This window comes from Nomascus leucogenys, chromosome 9 (assembly GCF_006542625.1).
Source record: "Nomascus leucogenys isolate Asia chromosome 9, Asia_NLE_v1, whole genome shotgun sequence".
In the NCBI taxonomy this organism is placed as follows: Eukaryota; Metazoa; Chordata; class Mammalia; order Primates; family Hylobatidae; genus Nomascus; species Nomascus leucogenys.
Window position 1 is genome coordinate 87,822,653 of NC_044389.1, and position 24,510 is coordinate 87,847,162.

The 24,510-nt window shown below is 36.4% G+C and overlaps 1 pseudogene; it reads right to left on the reverse strand.

Annotated features, from left to right (window-relative positions):
* Positions 1-3,458: 3,458 nt before the first annotated feature.
* LOC100592941 lies at positions 3,459-23,141 on the reverse strand (annotated as a pseudogene).
* Between the last annotated feature and the right edge of the window lie 1,369 nt (positions 23,142-24,510).

The following is a 24,510-nucleotide window of genomic DNA, read 5'->3' on the forward strand; positions in this document are numbered from 1 at the left end:
ATATGAAATTTATTTTGCTTAAGGTGTAAATCAGGGAAATTTTTTTCATATAATAAATCAATCACACCAACACTTTTCTCTGTTAATTTGTTTTTTGTTTGTTTGTTTGTTTCTGAGGCAGGGTCTTGCTCTGTCGCCCAGGCTGTAGTACAGCAGCCACCGCGCCCACCCTTTCCTCTGTTAATTTGTAAAGCTTTCTCTACGATACACCAAATTTCTTGTACACTTCCATCTGTTTCTGGGCTTCCTATTCTATTCCACATATCAATTTGTCTATGAACCAATATCACATTGTCCTGTAAATATTATGGTATCCTGTTGATATGTGGTAAGACAAGTCTTTAAAATGGTCCTAACTATTCACAATACTTTGCTCTCCCATATAACTTTTTTAAAACATTCAATTTCCATAAAAATATATTGCTGGGATTTTAATGAAATTTCATTTAATTTACAGATTAGTTCAGAAAATAGACACTTTTCTGGTATGTGAATATTCCTACTTATGGGTATAATATGTCTTGTAATTTAGTGAGGCCTTCTGTCATATCTTTTAATAAAATTTTGTACTTTTTTCCAAAAAGATTGTGAACACCTTCTATTAGATTTATTCCTAGGTACATTTTTGGTTGTTGGTTTTGTAAATTATATCTTTTCAAGTTACTTTTTATGACCATCGTTGCTAAGTTCTTAGGCAAGCTATCAATTTTTTTATATTGGTCTTGTATTCAGCAAGTTAGCTAAATTATCTTAATTGCTTTAAGAGTTGTCCTTCAAATTCTTAGATTTTCTATATAGACAACCATATCATCTGATGGTCACAACTTTATTTCTCTTCTGTTCTAATCCTTACACACACATCTTATTTATTTTACTTTATTTAGGTCTTTTATTATATGATGAATTGAAGCAGTGTTAACAGATATCTTTCACTTGTTCCTGTTTAAGTGTACTTGTCAAAAGGTAAAATCATGACTCATGCAAATATAAAATGGGTATGTGTCAAGGATTTTGTTCAATTGATTAATTAATGGGAGAACCAAGAACATGTTAAAATGAGTTCAAAAAATACTTCAGGCCGGTCGCAGTGGCTCATGTCTATAATCTTAACACTTTAGGAGGCCAAGGCAGGCGGATCCTGAATTGAGTCCTAGAATTTGAGACCAGCCTGGGCACATGGTAAAAACTCGTCTCTACAAAAAATACAAAAATTAGCCAGATGTGGTAGTGTGCGCCTGTGGTCCCAGCTACTAGGAAAGCTGAGGTGGGAGGATCACTTGAGCCTGGCAGGTTGAGGCTGCAGTGAGTCGTGAGGGTGCCACTGCACTCCAGCCTGGGCGACACAACCAGACCCTGTCTCAAAAAAAAAAACAAAAAAACAAACAAACAAAAAAAACACACACACACACACAAATCCTTTAGAGCTAAGGTATTTATAGGCAATTTAATAAAGGAACTTTAGGATAAGATTGCTGGGTTAAATACAAAACTGGTTAATATCCTACAGAGCAATAAACCTTACTTTGAGGTTGTATCTTTCACTAAAGAGAAATTATTTTCATCTGTACTAGACAAATATCTGCAAGTTAATCTCTGTATTTACAGACTGTAAAACAGCACAGTCAATAGAAAAATTAACTAAAGGTACAAACCCGGAACTGTGCTGAAAGAACACCAGGTATTCTTTTTTGCCCAATTCTAAGTTTTGGATAATTTTTCTGATGTTCTTTATATTAAATAAAATGCTTATAAAATTTCACCATTAATTAAGGTGTTTGTGGAGTTTTTGGTAAATATCTTTTCAAGTAAGTTAAAGAAGTTCTTTTCTAATTCTGGTTTCTAAAAAATAGTTTAGCACAAAAAATTAGCCGGGCGTGGTGGCGGGCGCCTGTAGTCCCAGCTACTTGGGAGGCTGAGGCAGGAGAATGGCGTGAACCCGGGAGGCGGAGCTTGCAGTGAGCAGAGATCGCACCACCGCACTCCAGCCTGGGCGATAGAGCAAGACTCTGTCTCAAAAAAAAATAAGTAAAATAAATAATAATAATTTAGCATAAATGAGTATCTAGTGCAATAAATACTTTTTCTACATTGATTAACATTTTTTTTTGCTTTTTCTCCTTTTTGTGTGTTAATGAGATGGACTATATTTATAATTTCTTGATGTTGAGATATCACTTTATTCCTCAGAAAACACTACTTGGTTATGATGTGTTATGTTATATACTGGTGACATTTATTTTCTAATATTTTATTTGAGACTTTTTCATTTATGTTCATAAGTGAAATTGCTCAGTATTTTTCTGGTTCTGTCCTTAGATTTTGTAAGCAGATAATTTTCTTTCTTTGTCTACTCTTTTTGGAAAGTTTTAAAAAGAAGATCTAGAATATCTTTTTTCTCATAGACTTGGTTGAAAAATCACTTATAAAACTAATTTTGTATGGTTTCATTTTTAAGGGAGAAATTTTTGACTACTGATGTAATTTTTAATGGTTATTGGCTTATTTATATCTTATATTTTTTCTTGAATCAATTTTGATAATTTATATTTTCTAGAAAAAATGAAATTTAAACATTTTCAAATTTATTGACACAAAGTTGTTCAAGCTGCTGTCTTGTGACTTTTAAAACATTCATTCTTTTCATTTTTCTTAAAATTATTTATTTGTGGCTTCTTTATTCTTTCGATTAGTTTTATTTGATAATGTATTTTTATTTATCTTTTAATAAATAGATTGATTTTATTAATCACCTGTTTTTAAGTTGGTCTACTAGTCATTAATTTCTGTTCATATCTCTTGAAAAATAATTTCTTTCCAAGTTTTCTCACTATTATTTGTGCAGCTTCTTGATTTGAATGCTTAACTAATTTATTTTAAGTGTTTCTTTTTTTTCCAAACGCAAACAGTCTTTATTATGAGAATGCAATGTTATCTAGGTTTCTTTCTAATAAAATGACAAAGGAGATTTCTTAAATTTACAAAGGGCAGAAATTGCTCTTGAACAGGGCTACCCCTCCCAGCACACCCCCAGTACTCTGCTTTGGGCATATAAATAGGTACCCGTGAGCCCATGGTCTTAAGCCTGGAAATATCTCCTATGCCTTCCTTTGAGTCCCTAGTAGGAAAAGCAGGGATGAGAGTGGGACCTCCCAAGATCCTTGGCACCATAAACACAGTGGGTGAGTGATTCTGCGGATGACTCCCCAAAAACCAGACACCCAGGTACACAGCTCAGAGCTCTCAAACATCTGATGCTGGCACTTCACATTACTGACGAAGCAAATACAAGACTCAAGGTCAAGTGTACGATGAGTTTCTAAGCCCAAGAGTCCCTGGAAAACTAGAAAGAATAATTGTCCCCACCTCTGCAAGATCTCAAGGCACTCCCAGGCTGTAGCAGGCGGTCACTGATGGGTCCAGATGTGGCTGGAGCAGGGGGGCACAGGGCTCCTTGTTAATCAGGTCCTTGTTAGCATGGCCCAGGGGTACTGATGGCTCCTGGGGGTTTCCTCCAGGAAGCTCACTGGAAGCATAGACATCCTTGGGTATGAAGCCTCGGTGGTCAGACAGGTCTTGTTTCCTGCAGGACAGAACTGCGGGGCACTTCCTCCGTCATGAGTGAGAGAGACGGTCACGTCACCACTCTCTTCCGCCATAATACCTTCGTCGAGCTCTCGGGAGAGCTTCTGGAGATGCTGAGTTCCCGCCCCCGCAGGGCCTCGGTCACTGTCAGACTCACTGGGAGAGCAGAGGGGCTCTGTTGAGTAGTAGGGGCTCCGGAAGGCAGCCTCCTGCCTCGACAGCCTTACTGGGTGGGCACGTGAGCCTATGGGGCAGAGAGGCGGTGATGCTCCTTCCCCCAGGGGTCTGCGGCTGAGTGGGCAGGGGCGGCTCCAGACAGCCGGGTGCTCTCGTGGCTCAGGCTGTGAGTTGGTGATCCACTGCCCTCTGTGCCCCCCTCTTCCTCCTCCTGGCCTTCACCTGGGTCTCCACCAGCCATTTGGTGCCGCTTTGGCAGGACTTCTGGCTTCTCTGGGACTTGGGGCACCCAAGGCACCCTTAGCTGAGGGAGCTGCAGCCTAGAGGCCCTGCTGCCCTGGCTCTGGTTTTTCCAGGCGTTTCCAGAAGGGGCCTGCCTAGAGGCTGAGATTGACAGCTCTCAGGGGCAGCCTCCTTTGGAACTGTCTGCCTTGGGAACTCAGGGCCCTGGCGTGGGTCTCCTGATGGCTGGCCAAAGTCTGCAGCTCCTTGCTGTCCTCCAGCTGCTGCTGGTGCTGTAGAGATTTCCCGCGCACAGAGGCCCCCAATCCCTACCACCAGAAAGCCATCTGCCTGGCCAAAAGTCTTCTCCGCCCACTACACCCTGACACCACCAACGCCCACCCGAGCCCGAACACATCGTGTTTCTCATTTTTTAAAGAAATGTACTTAAGGCTATGAATTTCATCCTTAGTTATAGTTTAGCTATACTCCATAAGACTTGGCAGATAATTATTCATTCTATTTTGTAGTTTTAATTGTTTTTATGCCTTTAACCCATAGAAAAAAATTGTGCACATTATTAAGTTTTTAAAATATCAGTTTCCAAAATTTAAGCAGGGTTTGTTACTTTAAAAATATTTAATTGAATCAAAATCAGAGAATATGGCATGCATCACATTAATTTTTCAAGAAATTTTTATGGCCTTTTATGTGGTTATTTTAAAAAATGATGAAAACTCCCGCTGGCAAAAATAAACAAACAAATAAAAATAAAAAATAGAAAAAAGAATCATCTGGTTTTCTTTATGGGGGTAAATATATTGATATACTTAATATTTAAATATCATAAATAAATCAGAGTACTATATAATATAAATATTATATAATGCATATTGAATTCATAAAAATTAGATAAAATCTGATAATTTTATTGTTTGACTCCTATATCTTAACTGATCTTTCTCCTCTCCTTTGCAAATCTTCTTTTGGTAGAAATTTATTAAGATCTTTCTCTGATCAAGATCTAAAATTGACACCCTAACATCACAACTAAAAGAACTAGACAAACAAGAGCAAACACATTCAAAAGCTAGCAGAAGGCAAGAAATAACTAAGATCAGAGCAGAACTGAAGGAAATAGAGACACAAAAAACCCTTCAAAAAAATCAATGAATCCAGGAACTGGTTTTTTGAAAAGATCAACAAAATTGATAGACCGCTAGCAAGACTAATAAAGAAGAAAAGAGAGAAGAATCAAATAGACTCAATAAAAAATGACAAAGGGGATATCACCACCGATCCCACAGAAATACAAACTACCATCAGAGAATACCATAAACACCTCTATGCAAATAAGCTAGAAAATCTGGAAGAAATGGATAAATTCCTGGACACATAAACCCTCCCAAGACTAAACCAGGAAGAAGTTGAATCTCTGAATAGACCAATAACAGGCTCTGAAATTGAGGCAATAATTAATAGCTTACCAACCAATAAAAGTCCAGGACCAGATGGATTCACAGCTGAATTCCACCAGAGGTACAAGGAGGAGCTGGTACCATTCCTTCTGAAACTATTCCAGTCAATAGAAAAAGAGGGGATCCTCCCTAACACATTTTATGAGGCCAGCATCATCCTGATACCAAAGCCTGCAGAGACACAACCAAAAAAGAGAAGTTTAGACCAATATCCCTGATGAATATCAATGCAAAAATCCTCGATAAAATACTGGCAAACCGAATCCAACAGCACATCAAAAAGCTTATATACCATGATTAAGTGGGCTTCATCCCTGGGATGCAAGGCTGGTTCAACATACGCAAATCAATAAACGTAATCCAGCATATAAACAGAATCAATGACAAACACCACATGATTATCTCAATAGATGCAGAAAAGGCCTTTGACAAAATTCAACAGCTCTTCATGCTAAAAACTCTCAATAAATTAGGTATTGATGGGACATATCTCAAAATAATAAGAGCTATCTATGACAAACCCACAGCCAACATCATACTAAATGGGCAAAAACTGGAAGCATTCCCTTTGAAAACTGGCACAAGACAGGGATGCCCTCTCTCACCACTCCTATTCAACATAGGGTTGGAAGTTCTGGCCAGGGCAATCAGGCAGGAGAAGGAAATCAAGGGCATTCAATTAGGAAAAGAGGAAGTCAAATTGTCCCTGTTTGCAGATGACATGATTGCATATCTAGAAAACCCCATTGTCTCAGACCAAAATCTCCTTAAGCCGATAAGCAACTTCAGCAAAGTCTCAGGATACAAAATCAATGTGCAAAAATCACAGACATTCTTATACACCAATAACAGACAAACAGAGAGCCAAATCATGAGTGAACTCCCATTCACAATTGCTTCAAAGAGAATAAAATACTTAGGAATCCAACTTACAAGGGATGTGAAGGATCTCTTCAAGGAGAACTACAAACCACTGCTCAATGAAATAAAAGAGGATACAAGCAAATGGAAGAATATTCCATGCTCATGGATAGGAAGAATCAATATTATGAAAATGGCCATACTGGCCAAGGTAATTTATAGATTCAATGCCATCCCCATCAAGCTACCAATGACTTTCTTCACAGAATTGGAAAAAACTACTTTAAAGTTCATATGGAACCAAAAAAGAGCCCGCATTGCCAAGTCAATCCTAAGCCAAAAAAACAAAGCCAGAGACATCATGCTACCTGACTTCAAACTATACTACAAGGCTACAGTAACCAAAACAGCATGGTACTGGTACCAAAACAGAGATGTAGACCAATGGAACAGAACAGAGCCCTCAGAAATAATGCCACATATCTACAACTATCTGATCTTTGACAAACCTGACAAAAACAAGAAATGGGGAAAGGATTCCCTGTTTAATCAATGATGCTGGGAGAACTGGCTAGCCATATGTAGAAAGCTGAAACTGGATCCTTTTCTTGCACCTTACACAAAAATTAATTCAAGATGGATTAAAGACTTACATGTTAGACCTAAAACCATAAAAACCCTAGAAGAAAACCTAGGCAATACCATTCAGGACATAGGCATGGGCAAGGACTTCATGTCTAAAACACCAAAAGCAATGGCAACAAAAGCCAAAATTGACAAATGGGATCTAATTAAACTAAAGAACTTCTGCACAGCAAAAGAAACTACCATCAGAGCAAACAGGCAACCTACAGAATGGGAGAAAATTTTTGCAACCTACTCATCTGACAAAGGGCTAATATCCAGAATCTACAATGAACTCAAACAAATTTACAAGAAAAAAACAAACAACCCCATCAAAAAGTGGGCGAAGGATATGAACAGACACTACTCAAAAGAAGACATTTATGCAGCCAAAAAACAATGAAAAAATGCTCATCATCACTGGCCATCAGAGAAATGCAAATCAAAACCACAATGAGATACCATCTCACACCAGTTAGAATGGCCATCATTCAAAAGTCAGGGAACAACAGGTGCTGGAGAGGATGTGGAGAAATAGGAACACTTTTACACTGTTGGTGGGACTGTAAACTGGTTCAACCATTGTGGAAGTTGGTGTGGTAATTCCTCAGGGATCTAGAACTAGAAATACCATTTGACCCAGCCATCCCATTACTGGGTATATACTCAAAGGATTATAAATCATGCTGCTATAAAGACACATGCACTCATATGTTTATTGCGGCACTATTCACAATAGCAAAGACTTGGAACCAAGCCAAATGTCCAACAATGATAGACTGGATTAAGAAAATGTGGCACATCTACACCATGGAATACTATGCAGCCATAAAAAATGATGAGTTCATGTCGTTTGTGGGGACATGGATGAAGCTGGAAACCATCATTCTCAGCCAACTATTTCAAGGACAAAAAACCAAACACTGCATGTTCTCATTCATAGGTGGGAATTGAACAATGCATTCCCCATGCACACAGGAAGGGGAACATCACACACTAGGGACTGTTGTGGGGTGGGGCAAGGGGGAGGGATAGCATTAGGAGATATACCTAATGCTAAATGACAAGTTAAATGCTCATTAAATTAGTTAATTAATTAATTAATTAAATTAGTTAAATGCTAAATGAGTTGGGTGCAGCACACCAACATGGCACATGTATACATATATAACAAACCTTCACATTGTGCACATGTACCCTAAAACTTAAAGTATAATAATAATAATATTTAAAAAAAATAAAATAATTTTTTAAAAGAAAAAAGATCTTTCTGTGATCATCTGTTAATTTCTTTCTATAATTCTGTACATTTTTGCTTTTAATAGTTCAAAACTATCCCGTTGTTGTATACAGTTCATGTAGTATCATTTTCTTATTGGACTATTTCTTTTATTTTTATGTAGCATTTTCCCTCCATTTATATTTTACATGTTAAAATGCTATTTTTGGCATTCTGATGTTGATAAGCCTATGTCACTTTTCTTATTCTTCACATTTGTTTTTCCCTTATTTTGTCTTTAATCAGTTTAAACATGCATATTTTTAGTCTTTACCCAATTATTTTATAACAAAAAAATCCACAAATGTTTTGTAATTTTAGATGTGTTTATTCTGTTGATAAATATTAATTGAGTTCTTATAAGTGCCATCTCCTTTTGTCAGCGCTGAGAATGCTTAAGTGGCAAACAGATTAATTCTCTCTTCACAATGGATTCCACACTGTAGTAATCGGAGATACACAAGTAGCATAATAAATAAGCACATTTTATTACATATTATAAGATGATAGGTCATATGAAAAAAATATAGAGCAGGTCAAGTGTATGGTGGTTTTACAGTGACAGTGGGAGTGATTGCAGAATAAATGAAATATCCATGTTTGGCTTCACTGGAAAAATACTATATGAGCAAAGACTTGAAAGAGGTGAGAAAGTGAGCTCTCCAGGAGAAGATCTTTTCAATTCCTAAAGAGGGAGAGTGACTGGCATCTTCAAGGAACAGCAAGTAGGCCAGTATGGCTGTAGAAAATAGAATTTGGGGAAAGTAGCAGGAGAGTGTAGTGCATACAGTGGGTAGGCAGATTGCATAGGGTCTTGTAAGTTGTAATAAGTAGCAAATGAATTTGAATATTATTTGAATATAGATTAAAGGAGTCAAGGGTAGAAGCATGGAGAACACCTAGGAAACTACTATAGCTATCTAGGTGAGGGATGATGGTGGCTTGAACCAAAGTGGAAATAGTAGAAATGATAATAATTGATCAAACCAATGTTACATTGAAGGTAGAGCCAATAAGATTCCCTAAAGTACTGGATATGCGGGGTGGGGGCGGTGACAGAGGAAAATGTGTCAATAATGCCTTTAAGTCTGGGGCCTAGCAACTTAAAAAAAAATGTAATTTCCATTTAGTAACTACATAAAGCATGATTTGAGGGTGGGAAAATAAAGGCGTTCAGCATTGGACATCTTAAATTTGAGTTATCTATTATACACCCAACTGGAGATTTCAAATAGGCAATTTGCTACATAAATATGGAATTCACAGGAGAGGTCCAAGCTAGAGAATTAAAATTGGCAATCAAGACATATAGATGATACTTAAGTCATAGATTGGATGTCATCACCACAGGTGTATGTATAAATAGAGAAGTCCAGAGATTGAGCCCTGGGGCACTCTAATGTTAAGAGATTCTGCCAGGCGCGGTGGCTCACGCCTGTAATCCCAGCACTTTGGGAGGCTGAGGTGGGCGGATCATGAGGTAGGGAGAGCTAGACCATCCTGGCCAACACAGTGAAACTCCATCTCTAGTAAAAATTTAAAAAATTAGCTGGGCATGGTTGTGGGCGCCTGTAGTCCCAGCTACTCGGGAAGCTGAGGCAGGAGAATGGCGTGAACCCAGGAGGCGGAGCTTGCAGTGAGCCGAGATAGAGCCACTGCACTCCAGCCTGGGCAACAGAGCAAGACTCCCTCTCAAAAAAAAAAAAAAAAAAAAAGATTCACTGTAAAGAGGATGAATTAGCAAGAGAGGCTTAGAGAAGTATCCAGAGATATAAGAGAAGAAACAAGAGAGACTGGAATTCTGAAGTCAAGTGGATAGTGTTTCCAGGAGGTGGGAATGACCAGTTGTGTCAAATGATGTTGTTAGGTAAAGTAACATGAGGACTGAAAACTGACCCCTGGATTTGTATAGGGAGATCAGTTAGGATGAAGCGGTTGGACCAAAAGCCTGATGGCAAGAGGGAAATTGTAGTCAATGAATATAGACAACTTTTTCTAAGAGTTTAATTACAATAGAGTTCAGAAAAATGAGGAAGGATCTGGAGGTGGAAGTGGAATCAAGAGACATTTTTCTCCTGGGTATGCATGTGTTTGGGTGTGCATGCATGCATAAATATTTTAAGATGGAATTATAGCAGCACATTTACTACTCAAAGTATCCCAGAAGAGAGGATAAGTTGATGGTGTAGGAGAGGGAAAAGAGAATTGTTGAAGTCGTCAAGTAATCAGGAGGGGATGGTGTCCTGTACACAATTTGAAAGGCTAGTATGGGGTCAAAGCGTGAATCGTTCATCTATAGTCAGAGAATAAAGGCTGGCAAGCTGACTAGTGTGAGCAGATATGGTAATGCAAGTTCGTAGAATGCAAGTTTTGTAGAATTTTTTTTTCTGACTTCTACTACTCTCTCAGAGAAGTAGGAAGCAAACTCGTCATCTGAGAGGATGAGAGGGAAGGTGCCCAGGATTTGACAGCAGAGAACGCACAGAACACTGATGTAGGACAGGAGAAAAGGAAATGGATTCGGGATGTGTAGTTAAATTCCTTGGCAGCACTAAGGGGCCATTTGAGGTTTAAGGTCATGAATTTAAAGTGGGACCGGTCAGTGTTTCAGTGTTTTTCCCAGCCATATTCAGCTGCAGCATGCCAGGGCAGTGAGGACAGGTGGATTTAACCAAGGTTGCAGTTCTACCAAGTGAATACCATAAAGGCAGAGATGCAATGGAGTTGAGAGTGTATACTAATTGTAAAGCCAGATCATGGAATTAAAGCAGGGTAAGGAGAGGAGTAAGAATATCTAGAAAGTGCAGGATCAAGAAAAGGTGATAGGATCAATAAATTAGAGATTCTGGTGGAGTTGAAGGATTGTTGTGTTCGGGCTCTAGAGAGAGTTAAACTGGAAAGATAAGTGAAAAGATAGAGTTGATTTTAAGTAGGTAATTCTCTGCCAATTCATGTGGAGAGAACTGCTCTTAAGAAACTCCTGGTCAGGCATGGTGGCTTACACTTGTAATCCCAGCAATTTGGGAGGACGAGGTGAGGGGATCACTCAGGTCAGGAGTTTGAGACCAGCCTGGCCAACATGGTGAAACCCCATCTCTACTAAAAATATAAAATTAGCCACATGTGGTGGCACATGCCTGTAATCCCAGCTACTCGGGAGGCTGAGGCAGGAGAATCAATTGAACCCGGGAGGCAGAGGTTGCAATGAGCAGAGATCGTGCCGTTGCACTCCAGCCTGGGCGACAAGAGTAAAACTCGTCTCAAAACTAAAAAAAAAATTTAGAAATTCCGAAGTGGTTTTATATTTGCTCCTGTTGGTGATTCAAGTGTTTTGTCACCCGAGTCTACTTTTCATGTTAATTTCTCAGTTTGGGAGTAAATTTTAATCCCAAGGCAAACTGAGACTTCAATTTCTCAAAAGAAACTTTGAAAAATCTAACTCAGAGTCCTAACATCATGTATTTTATCAATAAATATGTTAGTATGTAACACTAAAAATTATTTTAAAAATTTTAGGACAAACTTAGGACTATTTATTTAGCACAACCATGATACTATCACAGAAAAACAAAAACAAATACAATCATGAATTTCTTAATCAATGTTAAAGTTTTCAATGATCTCATATATATATCATTATTTTAACAGTTCTTTTGAATCAAGATGCAAATAAGATTATAACATTGCACTAGTTAATGTATCTTCTATATTTCTTTAAGTCATTAGATTTTTCCTCTAACTGGTGTTTTTTTATAATTCTTGTAAATCAGGTTCTTATTTTCCTGATTGCTGATATAATTTAACATGTTTCTCTGTCACCTATATTTCCTATAAATTAAACCAGATTTATGTTCAATTTTTTTATGTGTGGCAAATTGTTTTTTTCCATCAGGAAGACATAATTCCTGTTCATCATTCTTTTTGTGATGTTAGCAGACATTGATGTGCAATGTGTAAATTTTTAATGTTTTCTTACTATCAAATTTTTACATACTAAGGACACAAATACAGATCAGTCATTTTATTACATTTCACCGAAGCATTTATAATTTATCATTCTATTATTTTCAACAAAAGAAGAATTGCTGTTGTTACTGTTGTTTTGACCAGCCTGTGACCCTCCAACAGGTTAGCTGCAGAGATACCTGAACTGCCATTCAATTTTTTTTTTAATTTTTAATTTTTTTGTAGAGAGGAGTCTCCCTACGTTGCCCACACTGGTCTTTAACTCCTGGCCTCAAGTGATCCTCCTGCCTCCGCCTCCCAAAGTGCTAAGATTACAGGTATCAGCCACTGCACCCAGCCCACCGTTCAAATAGCTTCAAGATCTGAACCAATAACAAATCTTTATCTGCTGTCATGACATCATGTGGATGTATTGGTAACAGGCTGGGCTCAGCTATGTCAAAAATGCCCAGATCTGTGCAAAAGTAGTAAGAAATACACTGATGACTGAAGTCAAAGCAAATGCTGAAAAAGCTCCTGGTAGCAGCATAAAAATGGTGAATGTAAAAAAGGAGTAATTGTATCCTGACTAAAAAGCTTGAAATGTTACACTTTTAAAGTGGAGATCTATGAATACATAGGATGGCAGTTTAAAATGTTCTCATGTCATGAAAAAAAAAAAGGTCTAAATTAAGGTGTGATTTTTTAAAAAGTACATAATTATTTCCTACATTAGAAGAAATAGAAGAGACAAAGGCATGATATCAGCTCCCTCATGATATATATTGATTGGGACAAAGAAACTGGTGACTGACCTTTTAGTTGGAAAAAGAATACACAGAGTGTGAAGAACCAGAGAGGGGGTTCTGAAAGTAGGAAGATATTGAGGGGAATAAAAGAAGATGAGATAAGTAATAAACTTGAAGTAGAAAAATGATTTGACCTCTCTGGGAAGTAGCTTTACAATATGCAATAAACAATTAAACTATTAATACTCTTATTTTTATTTTAAGTTTCAGGGTACATGAGCAGGATGTGCAAGTTTGTTACATAGGTAAACATGTGCCGTGGTGATTTGCTGCACCTATCAACCTATCACCTAGATATTAATCTCACAATACATTAACTATTTTTCCTAATGCTCTTCCTCCCCCTACCCCACCCCTTGACAGGCCCCAAAGTGTGTTTTTCCCCTCCCTGTGTCCATGAGTTCTCATTGTTAGCTCCCACTTATAAGTGAAAACACACGGTGTTTGGTTTTTTGTTCGTGCGCTAGTTTACTGAGGATAATATCATAAATTATTTTACAAAAATTTTTGGAATGACATACTATATGCTGTTATTTATCAAATCATTTTCCAGATGTATACCTTGGGATAGTAATTTTTAACTTTTGTTAAACCACATGTTAAACAACTCAAACTTGGAACTATCAGACTTTATCTTTAGGATAGTTTTGTAGAAGTAGGATAACTAAGTCAAAGAGTATTAATAATACTCTTTGATACTTTTATTAAAAGGTAGTAATAAAAGTATCAAAGAGTATTATTAATACTTATATATAATACTAATTTGACTCAATTATTCTACGGTTTTCTAACATTCTTTCAGCATGTAATACCAATTTCCTTCTTCTTAATCTCATAGAAAATGGAGAAAGAAACACAAATGTTTTCAACAAAAGAATAAATATGATTTTGTTTTAGAAAAAAAAAAAGCATAGTGGTAGCAGAATGACCATTTGCCATTTCCCTTCCTGTGAAATCTGTCTCCTTTTGACCTTTGCCCATATTTTATTATTGAGGTGTTTGTTATCTTTCTTATCAGTTTCCCTGAACTCTTTCCATCAAGGTATTATTAAAGATAATAATTCTTTTTCATATGTGTGATGAATATTTCTCTCAGTTTAATATTTGTCTTATGGTTTTAGTTGTATCTTTGGGCCTTTTTTTCTTTTTTGTCTTCATGATGAATGTAATACACATTGCTTATAACAAACAATACAGACATTCATAAACTAAAAAGCAAAAGCAAAGGGTAGGATAACACAGTATAAAAATCATCGTGTATTTAAACTATCCTGCTTTTTTATGCCTTCTTAGTTTTGTGTACTGTTGTTTAAGATTCTGTATATGTCCATGTGTTTTCACTGGAGATTTCCATTTCTCTAGGATGGCATGGTGTTTTAGATTTAAAGAAGAGGGAGGGGGATTGTTACCTCAGTTGAATCCCTAGTATTCCTTGTACTCAACGATCTGAGAGGAAGTATTACTGATCATAAGTCATTTTTCTGGAACTTCCATGGTGAGTAGGGCTAAATATTTTAGCAACTGAAGAAACAATTTGAACAAACTCTTAGTTTCAGACATGATTTGTTAGGTCATCTATAAAAACAAATAGCAGGGCCGGGCGCGGTGGCTCACCCCTGTAATCCCAGCACTTTGGGAGGCCGAGGTGGGCAGATCATGAGGTCAGGAGATCGAGACCATCCTGGCTAACACGGTGAAACCCCGTCTCTACTAAAAAAATACAAAAAGTTAGCCGGGCATAGTGGTGGGTGCCTGTAGTCCCAGCTAGTCGGGAGGCTGAGGCAGGAAAATTGTGTGAACCCGGGAGGCGGAGCTTGCAGTGAGCTCAAATTGCACCACTGCACTCCAGCCTGGGTGACAGAGCGAGATTCCGTCTTAAAAAACAAACAAACAAACAAAAAACAAATAGCAAAATAATAAGACATTATAAGGGAAGGCTGTATTAACATAGATGTATTTAATATGTCTCATCTACAAACACAAGCCCACCAAACATCTGTTTCCACAAGAAAGCGTTAATGTGCCTCTAACGTCCACAATATGATCGAATCCATTGTTTTCAGGAGTCAAGGGAACACTAAAGATTGGTAGGCATGCAAAGCCACATATAGTGTAGCTTTAGGCTGCTAGTATTTGCTGATCTTTGTTCTCTTTGCAAAAGGATAAAAGAAGAAGAGAAATTTGTCCAAAGGACCCAGGTAAACAACTTTTTACCTGTGTTTAAAACCTTCATAAATTTGCCAGGATGATTCATATGTATTCTACTATACGTAAAAGAAAGTTCTTTTTCTAAAAAAAAAGCTAAGAAAGCACCCATTTAGAACCACTACACACACATGGAGAAATGACGTTATAGCTGAATGTAAATTTAGGAGACGGAATAAAAGCTATTTAGGTAGACAAGGCAGGGACAAGTATTCTGGAAAAAGGGAATAGCAAGAGCAAAAGAATGAGGCACAAAAGAGTTTTCTGTTTTTCTTTCTCTGTCCTCTCATTCCAGATCCTTTCCTGCCACATTCTTTATTCCTGTCACTAAAATAAATGGTTCCACTAAACAATAACAAGTAAGTTTTAATATAAAACTGCTCAGAATGTTCAGAGGAAAAATGTTCTATAACTGTAAATATGAACAAGTAATTTATAAAATATCACTAAGCTAACAAATTAATGTTTCTGGAATTATGTTTTAGTTTTCTAAAAGACATCTCTCTTGTCTGTGGAAAGGTGAGAGAAGATCTTGTACACAAAGATTTATGTGCAAGGATGTTCAATGTCTTATTATCTGTAATAAAGAAAAAAAGAGAATACCTAATTCTAACTCTAGACAAGTAGTTATATAAATTATGCCTACTAATATATGACATAAGGATATGATCACTACATATTCTCCATTAAAAATAGTTACAAAATATACAAGGTATAATTTTATATTTGCATAGAAATGTACATAGAGAGACATATAGAGAAAACACTGAAAGGGTGTCCTATATATGAAAAAATAGTATTCCTTCTAGGTTTTGGAATTACTTCTTACATGTTTTCAATACTGTCTATAATGAACACATCTCACTTTATAATCATAAGACAAATCGCAACAAATTTTAGTGGCAGGGGTTGGGGAATAAACGTATCCATTAGGAGTTTAATGGACTTACAATATTTTAACTTTAGTCTTTGGTTTGTAAACTATAGGTCAAATGTAAATATAAGAAATGCTGCCTGCTTGTTTCTTAAAGGAGAACCATGTCTTTGTATTTTAATCAATTAGATAAATATTTGAAAAAAAAGTGAGACCTGTAATACCGATTTGAATACTTGTGCTTGCACTAAAAATTTCAAATATTTTTCTGCCCTCGACCTTGAGTAAACAACTTTAGAAAAATAACACATATTGTGAGTTATATTCATCTTTGGATGAATGTTAGGAGATTTATCCATTGGATAATTGAGACTGAGTTATTATTGGTCTAAGGACAATTTTTTTCTACTATAGCTTAGCAGCCAGATACAGATTAGCATTTATCAATAAAGATGAATTTTGTTCTGTCAACGATATTGCTTAGAGATAGGCTATTAAAATTTGTCATTGTTAGTGCCAGTGCCTCTTCTGACTTATAAAATAAAGTTCTAGCAATTTAGAAAGTTATTCTCTTTTTTCACAGTGAGAAATATGTGGTCAGTGAGGATGTGACTTATTTATCTGTTGAAAATCGAAGAATAATAACTATATTTACTCATTGTTTACTATGTGTCAGTCTCACGCTGGTCCTGAGAGAGGTGTCCTAATAATGAAAAGATAATTAGACCAAAACAATTAGAAAGTAGTTTCTTTAAAAAGATAAGTGTTTTATCAATGATATGTGTGGCATAATAATTAGGAACTTTTATACCTGTGTATGAATTGTGACATCATCACCTAGTATTTATGATGTTGGACAAATTATTCAAACTCCCTGACTTAGTCATCCCCATCTATAAAACAAAAGAAGCATTGTGCCTGATATTGTTTGGATCTGTGTCCCTATCCAAATCTCATGTTGAATTGTAATCCCCAATGTTGGAGGTGGAGCCTGGTGGGTGGTGATTGGATCATGGAGGTGGTTTCTCATGAATGGTTTAACACCATTCCACTCAGTGCTATTCTCATGACAGTGAGTTCGTTCTCATGAGACGTGGTGGTTTAAAAGTGTGTAGCACCTTCTCACCACTCTCTTCCTCCTGCTGTGGCCATGTGAAGTGCCAGCTCTCCCTTTGCCTTCCACCATGATGGTAAGTTTCCTGAGGCCTCCCCAGAAGCTGAGCAGATGCCAGCACCATGTTTCTTGGACAACCTGCAGAATTATGAGACAATTAAATCTCTTTATTAATTACCCAGTCTCAGGTATTCCTTTATAGCAATGCAAGAACAGACTAATACAATACATATCTCATCAAGTTCTTGTGAGGATTAAGTGCCATAATCTATGAGCCCCATTTGGAATGCCTTCTGTTCAATAAATGTTAGCTATTAATACATTTTCATAGCATCTCTGCCATCAAATTTAAAATGAAACATTTGAAAACCTCCATGTATGTTTTGATTCTCTTATTCAATTATCTACTTATGGAATAGCTTTTCTCATTCTTTGGAACGCAAAATACTAAATAGAAAAGATAAGACATTCCCTTCCTGTAGCAAGCATTAAAAGCTCTTGTAATTTCCCTCAAACAGGTATTCTTAAATCTGGGCTGAAAGATTTAATATCTTCAAACCGTCCAAATTGCACTTACTCAGTGTATAACAGTAAGGGAAGGTTCAGTTGACTTTATTATCTGCTTAAAACAGATAGGATACTAAGAATGTATAGATACGGTGCCTTTGGAGAGCAAATTCAGGTATGATCACTAAAGATACTAATGCAGGATTTGCTAGACATTTATTTGCTGAAGAGGCTCAGCAATTTATCCTGTGAAATATCCCAACTTCCAGATTTTGTGTTAAATCCTCTTTCTGGTGTCATTTACTTTGTGCCTTCCCCCCTGTGATGTCTATAATACATAATTTAAATTAGAAGCCTTGAATCCTTGGTTAGAAGCCATCATTGATAATGTGTTTTCTTTTTGCATCACATCAGGAGACACCTAATTCTGCTAAGACAATAAGAGTGGTGATAGACTGACCCTAGAGAAATAATGGTAAACAAGACAAAAAAGATTATGCTGTCATGGAAGTTGCGTTACAGTGGGATAGAGGCATGATCAACAAGTAAGTAAATAAATAAGTATAATAATTCAAAATACTGATAAAGTTATAAATAAGAAAAAACAAAGAAATTAGTGAGTGAGATAGAGTGTTCAAGGTGAGGTTTTCCAGGAAAGTCTCTTTGAAGAGGTAACATTTGAGCACACCCTGAAAGATTAGAAAAAAATAGCAGAAGGAAAACCTGGGAAAGGGGACTTCAAGGACAGTGGAAATAATTTTCCACAGTGGCATAAGTAAATCTAATGTGTTTGAGGGGGGAAAAAAGGAGACTTTTGACTGAAGCATTAGTCATCTGGGGAAATCTAGCTCCTGCAATGTGGTAGACCAGATATTGTAACTCCGTCTGCCACCAAACCCATAGAAATGATGAAAAGAAATTGTATATTTACTTTTAAAGGTATAGCTGAGCTTACAATAAAGTAAGCCAAGCTCCTACTTGCCAAAAATGAAGAAGGCAAAATAAAATGGTAAGGTCAATTTGAAGGTGGTGGAGGAAAGAATATTGCCAGCCTTGGGAATCATGGAAATGGGTTATAATAACCATAACAGAATATGAAATGAGGCCATGAGCCTAATGGAGCCAGGGAGTGAAAACTGAGATTCCTGCTGGAGGACTAGAAAATTTCCCCATCAGCACAAGGATATTCTTCCAAAATGCAACTTTCACAAGAGCAGAGACTTTGCCTGTTTCTTATCATATCCCTAGTCTTTAGCACATAACTTAGTAAACTTTTATTGAATAAATGAATGTCTTGGCTTGGGCTCTAAGTAAAGAGGAAAATGTCTTCCCTATGAGTTTGTAACCATGCCTTCCCTCACATAAATTTGGGGGCTTATAATTGAAATAGGTAATATATGTGAGGTTTGCCAACCTCTAAGTGAGAAATTAACATAAAAAGTACTCTGAAATTGGGATATCCTGGGAAGCCTAGAAGTAGCAAAAGGACAAATTATCAACCAAGATTTTCTATAGGAGAAACACATACACATTAAAAATAAGCTTAGAACCTAAAATTATAAAAATACATCAGGATACTATCAGGTACAAAGAGGCACTTCAGTCATCTTTGCTTCATGATGCATCATATGAGAAAATAAAAATGTCTTGAAATTGATGAGAAAGTGATATATCAGCCATTTAATCCATACCTAATGTACTGAGAGTCCTGGTAATTTAACCATGTCAATGCAGTCTTTTTAACCATGTCAATGCACTCTACGTTATTTACTGAAGAAAAATGATTGCCCTTCAAAGATTTTTTTTAAAAAAGACTAAGAAACAAAAATAGATTAAAAAGAGCCAAATCAGGACTATAAGGTGGATGCCTAATGATTTCCCACTGAAACTCTCACAAATTTCCTCTTGTTTGATGAGAGGAATGAGCAGGAGCATTGTCATGGTAAAGAAGGACTCTTTGGTGAAGCTTTCCCAGGCATTCGTCTGCTAAAGCTCTGGCTAACTTTCTCAGAACACTCTCATAATAAGCAGATGTTATCGTTTTTTGGCCCTCCAGCAAGTCAGCAAACAAAGTGCCTTGAGCATCCCAAAACACTATTGCCATGACCCTTGCTTTTGACTGGTCTGCTTTTTCTTTGACTGGACCACTCTACCTCTTGGTAGCCATTGCTTTGCCTGTGCTTTGTCTTCAGGATCATACTGGTAAAGCTATGTTTCATCTCCTGTTACTATTCTTTGAGAAATGCTACAGGATCTTGATCCCAGTTGTTTAAAATATTCATGGGAAGCTCCATTCTTGTCTGCAGTTGATCTGGGTGCCACGGTTTTGGCACCAATTGAGCGGAAGATGCTCGACTTTGATTTTTTAGTCAGGATTGTGTAAGCTGAACTAATTGAGATGTCTGTGGTGTTGGCTATTGTTCAAACTGTTAAATGTTGGTTAGTTAGGGCATGAACAAGATAAATTTTTTCCTTGCAAATTGATGTGGATGAATTTGCCCACTGCAGGATTTATCTTCAGCATCTCGTCCCTTCCTAAAACAAGTTATTCATTTGTAAACTGCTGATTTCTTTAAGGCATTGTCCCCATAAACTTCTTGTAAAGCATCAGTGATTTCATCATTCTTCCACCTGAGATTCACCATAAATTTGATATTTGTTATTTTTGCAGAATTCATTTTGCTCTTAAAAGGACTTTTTTCAAACCAATGGCTTATTCTTCTTAGTACCTCAAATGAGATCCTGTTCAGACATGTTACAAAAAGTTAGCACAAGTGTATTTTGGTGCAAAAACATTTTTGAAATTCATGCATACTTTTTTTATAATAGGCATTTTTCCATAAACTTTTTGAAGACAATTTGTAGTAGTGATTTTTAAAACATGTAACTTCTCTGCTTAAACTACACCTTGTATTTCTAAGGCTATGGTTAGTCTATGAAGAATGTACAAAGTCCACTTAAAACACCGAGATTAGTTATTGTTTAAAAATAAAATTGTGGACATTCAACATACAATGGATGAAATCTGATAGTTATATAAGTAAATTCACCCTAAGCAATACTAAATAAATGGGTGGTTTATTAATTGAGAAATGCTAAAATTCAAATCAAGACATAAACTTTAGCAAAAAGCACTAGACAAATGTAAAATACTATTAATAAAACCCCATATAGAAAATATTACAGAGAGAATGGCATTTCAGGAAACCTTCAGACCTATAGTGGAGGTAGGCCACAGGGACCTAGAAAGAGACAATTTATCGTGAGTATTTCAAATCACCTTGGACTGTACCTAAATAACTCTGTGGGAAACTGTGCAGTAGGCCTTACATGTTATAATTTGAGGGAGATTGCCCTTCTCTTCTGTATTAGCACTCTGTTATATTTTTATGGGAAATTGGTGCTTATGGATGGAGGAAACACTGAATTAATCAGCTACCAAGAGGCACTTCAGTCGTCTTTGCTTCCTGATGCATGAAGAACAGTAGGAAACAAGGAGGTAAGAGACTAGGTAAGGCAATAATACTAGTAAATTGAATGTTTCCCATGCATACTTTTTGCCCCCATACAAGGCTTAATTTATGGAAAATGATGAACAGCAAAGCCTTGTTATGGTCCTGATCCAATTTGCTTTTGACAGATTATACATCTTTGAAAAAAATGTGACCAATGCCACCAAGGTCACAACACTCACCAAACATCATCAAGGTCAGCAGAAATACAGATTATTCCACTATATCATCACTACTTGAGGTCCTTTTGGCAATCCCCAAAGAGATCAGAATTCCGAAAAACAGGTATCTATTGCTTGCCTGGGGGCACTCCTGCTATGTCCAGCAAATAACAGACACTTGGTAAGTATTTGTTATGTGACTTAATGACTTCTTTAACTTTGATTTACTTTCAGAAAAAAAAGATTTAAATGATTTCTTGAAACTGAAATGAAAATGAGTATCAGTAAAAGCGGTAAGACATAAGTACAGACACATGTGGGTTTACTCACCTTATCTCAAGGTTGCAATTGCATAAGGCTTACCTTTGACTTTCTAGCCCATCACACATGTTGCTACACCAATTTTTCTGTCAACCCTTGAGTATCCCTGCCTCCTTTCTCAGCACTCAGGACACACACAGTCATATATCTCACCCTAATTATATGCTAAATGTTTCTTTCTTAAAATCTTTCTTAAACTTTGGTCACAGAGGGGTCAAGATTCCTGTTTTTATATCCAGCTCCTTTTCCCAGTAATAGGTTAAACTTGCTACCCTATAGTCTGCCCAAGACTTGATTACGTATTAGCCTATTAAAAAGTCTGCTTCTAGAATTCCACTGCATAAAGTCTTCTTTTGGGGCGGACGTAGTCTCAGTTCAGAGTCTCTGAGCTGTTTCTCTTTTTTGCCTTTTATAGTCTCTCACTAAATCTCTCTTATTATTGCCTGTTCAATAATCTTCTCTTTTCTCCACCTACTGTTTTTCTAAGAACGTTTTGGCTTCTTTACAATTAAGGATTCATAACCTTATAAGCCCACCCCAAGTAGTGTGCACATTTCGTTTATACACTATTTATACTAACATCAGGACAAAATTTAGCACATTTAAAACCGAATTACATATTTGTTTTTAGTTTACCTTTGGTTGCTGTGAGTTACTCCTAATCCACACATATATTGCCACAAAAAAAGAAAGGAAATGGCTGTGCAAATAATGCCTGCAAAATGAGCCATTTGGCTTCAAGAGTATAGCCAAATTATTTGACAGCTTGCAATAGTGAATTAGATGAGAAATTGTTTTCAGTATTTACAACGTTTTGTAGCAAAAGAAAAAGATGTTTAGTTCTGGATTTGCAACGAAGCCACTGAAGCCCGTTTCACAATCATTTACACTTTTTGGATCTCAGTTTCCGAAAATGCTAAAACTGAGTTCAACTGTCACTGGCTTTGACTACTTTCTTATGGAATCAACCACTTAGAGACTACAGAAAAGACAAGATATAAGTTACCCTTTTTATGAAGAAAATGTGTTTTCATGGGAAGGGCATAGGTTTTAGAGCCTAACTTCCCAGAGCTAGATCTCCTTTATACCCTCTACCAGATGATCTAGAGTGAAGTTACTCAACTTCTTTCAGTCTTGATTCTGCAATAATAATATTTAATAATAATATATTATTATTTTATAATAATAATATTTGCTTCACAGAATTGTTCTGAGGATTGCCTGAACAATCCTAAGAATATGCAAATGGCATGACACAGTAGGTGCTCAAATAAATGGTAGTTATTCTTAAAGCTGTTGTTCTACTTATTGATTTAAAGAGGGGACAGTATTTTGACTTGGTGACTTGAAGGAGGATCCAGTGCTATAAAAAATTTAGTACCTGCTAGATTATTTTAAAATGTCAAACACAGAGTGTTTAAGGGGAAAATGGAAAGTTCCCCTCACCTTCCTTCCAGTTCCAGTGTCCATGTACACATCTGTTCAAATTTTTTCTATATGTGAAATGAAAGCACATAAATATAATTGATTTTATCAAAAAGAGTTCATGTTATATATGCTGTTAGATAAAAATATTTGGGTGGTAAGTGGAAAGGAACAATAAATATTTCTAGGTTCAATAAGAAAATATTAGGTCTGAAGGAAAAAAATTAGCTGTGACCAAAGTGGAAAGAAGGCATCTGCACGCCACTGCAATTCTTTTTACAGAAATTGTCTAGGTGTTAATTTTATTAGACATTAATCACAATATTTTAAAATAATTAATTAAAGCTTTACTAGTAAAATCATTACTTAAATATTCATGTCGGTCGGGTGAAGTAAAAATCACATATACATTGCCTAATTTGCATGAAGTTTGATGGGTGTGTAGCTCACAAATTAGTAAGAACATAACGCTCTCCTGGATGCTGCTGATCTTTTTCTGCAAAGCTACTTACTTGCAGCAGCCTAAGGAGGTTTTGCAAACACAGAGGATGGTTGGAAAAGGATACAGATTCTCTGCTGTTATTTGTTACTCCAAGTGCAAACTGACCTAGTTATGGTTACCATGGATACTATAATTTTGAATTGAATCATATTCTGAAAAGGAGTAGCAATACAGCTCTATGAAACACTGAGATCAATCTGAAGCTCAGCCTTAAAAGGTGAAGAAACTGAGTCAGGGAGAGTAAGTGGTTTATCCTATATCAAGAGAGAAATTGGAAGATTCACAGAAAAATCTCAGATTTAATGAAGCTAAGTTCTATGATTAGTTCAGTAGCCAATGTACTTTTCAAAGTCACTCAAGCCATAAAAAATGCTTCTTAGCTTAAGTGATTTACATGAGACTTTGCTGCACTTATTAAAAATACACTTTTTCTCCTAGTCATCCATAACTACTGTTTTTCTACTTGAAGTTAAAAAAGCACAGATATATATATTTGGAGTCAATATACCAAGCTGTCATGACAAACAGGTTTCCGCACAAATGAAAACCAAGTGAAATAAAAGTGAAAATGCCTGGGAAGTGGAAGAACAAAGGATCATTTGTTTTAACTTCAGCTTCTAGGATCATTTGATGGCCATATTTTATGAGTCTGCAGCATATAATCCTGCACATAAAACATGATATTACTATAACATGTACATTTAAATATTCAACCATAATATTAAGATTTTCTTTTAAATAAATCTTTCAGAATTCAAATACTTAGAATAAAAGAAACAGGAAGCTGGCTGCTTATAATTAAAATAAAAACTACCTGTAGTTCTATCTCAGAAGTGTTCTAAAATCAAGTAGGTGCAAATTTTAGGACATAAAGATGAGAGAAATTATACATAAGGAGCAAAAGAATTAATT